The sequence below is a fragment of the Aplysia californica genome, unplaced genomic scaffold, assembly GCF_000002075.1.
Source record: "Aplysia californica isolate F4 #8 unplaced genomic scaffold, AplCal3.0 scaffold00522, whole genome shotgun sequence".
NCBI classification, from domain to species: Eukaryota; Metazoa; Mollusca; class Gastropoda; order Aplysiida; family Aplysiidae; genus Aplysia; species Aplysia californica.
The window spans coordinates 489,993-491,530 of record NW_004797792.1 but is presented as its reverse complement, the minus strand read 5'-3'; the positions used below and the strand labels follow the sequence as shown (position 1 = coordinate 491,530).

General features: G+C 37.1%; 1 protein-coding gene across 2 annotated transcripts in view; it reads left to right on the top strand.

Moving 5' to 3' along the window:
• Positions 1 to 70: 70 nt before the first annotated feature.
• LOC106012827 (hornerin) overlaps positions 71 to 1,538 on the top strand; it is a 20,587-nt gene continuing 19,119 nt past the window's right edge. For both annotated transcript variants that reach the window (XM_013086932.2, XM_013086931.2), the window contains exon 1: positions 71 to 402. The gene's annotated coding sequence lies outside the window, so the exon portion shown is untranslated. The remainder of the gene's footprint in view (positions 403 to 1,538) is intronic.

Genomic DNA, 1,538 nt, shown 5'->3' with positions numbered 1-1,538 from the left:
ACCTTTCCCCTTCCCACCCCAACCCCAAACCATCTACCTTCACCATTACTCGAACACCTTTGTTCTTGAAGAAATTTTTAAAAACTCTCAAGAGAAACTTCGTCATCATTTGGTCCAAATCCTTTGAGGAGTACAGTTGGTTTCCAACAAAATTTTCTTAAATCTTTTTGGATATTATGATAATGTACTAGTGGTGTAATAATCTACAAGATAGATCTGTGTGTTTTTCAGTTCTCTCTTTAGTTTTCGCTTGTGGATTTTGTCTTGTTTCTGGTGTTACATTTTGTTGACCCACGACTGTTGAGGATTTTGATGGAGGTGTCTGTTTAATAAAAATTGTGACCAACTCCAAAAGTTGAAAAAGTGTGTGGATACAGCGAAACCAAGATCTGCAACGACAAGGTGAGTTGATGTTTCTTTCAAGCGTGGTTGTTTGTATATTGTGTTTTATGGTATGATGACGAAGGAAAAATGGTGGATACTCAAATTTTACATGTTAGATGCCCACATGCAGTTTGTATTTTATTGAGTATACATATTTATAATATGTCTTTCTTTCTTTGTCTCTTTATCCTCTCTCTGTCTCTGTCAGTCTCTATCTATCTATCTATCTATCTATTTATCTATCTATCTATCTATCTATCTATCTATCTATCTATCTATCTATTACTATCTATCTCCCCCCCCCCTTGCCCGTCTCATGGTGTGATGACGAACGATCAACGACGAACGCCCAAATTCTATCCGTAAGATTCCCACCCACGTGGGCATTTGTGTGTGTAGAGGAGGGAAGGGAGGGGAGGGGGGAGAGATATTTTACCTGTCCCGCGGTTTTAAGCAACAACAAAAAAAACTGAGCCCAAAAATGTTAAATTAAGCAATTCTGTTAATTTTAACAAATAATGATTAAGGAAAATAATCCGAAATTATACATAAATAATCAAATTTTGCTAAATTATGCGGGTGCATAAAACCACGGGGACAGTCTTCCTTGCGTCATGACGCGGTGGAAACAGACGCTCGTCAATTTTTGGACATTTTATAATGTATATTATAACATATTATATGGAGACATTGGTCTAATTTATTAATCCTGCTTTCGATAAAAAGGTAAATACCCCGGATCGCTTGATGTCTGGTGTAAAATTAGCGAGAAAATGGCCGCCATTGTTTTGTAACTTCCATAGCTTAAGAGTCCTTGGAGATGGAAAATTTCCTTTTATGCGCCTTTAATTGATCAACTTTTCCCCATAAAATCCTCGGTAAATATTTACTTTCACTCCCGCACACAGATGCACTGTTTCGGGGTCAAACTGCAGTACTGTTTGCTGCAGATCATACATAAAGCCACTAAAACTGTCGCAAATCAATTATTTTCAAGACAATTTCAAATCTAACTGTAAAATATCAAATTATGGGTAAAACCCCCCAGATTTTCTTTTACCCCAGTGGGGCAGGCCCCCCTGAACCCCCCGATTGGTCCAAAGCATGTCTATCTCGGTTAAAAACAATAAAATATTTAAAAAACTATTAATTTG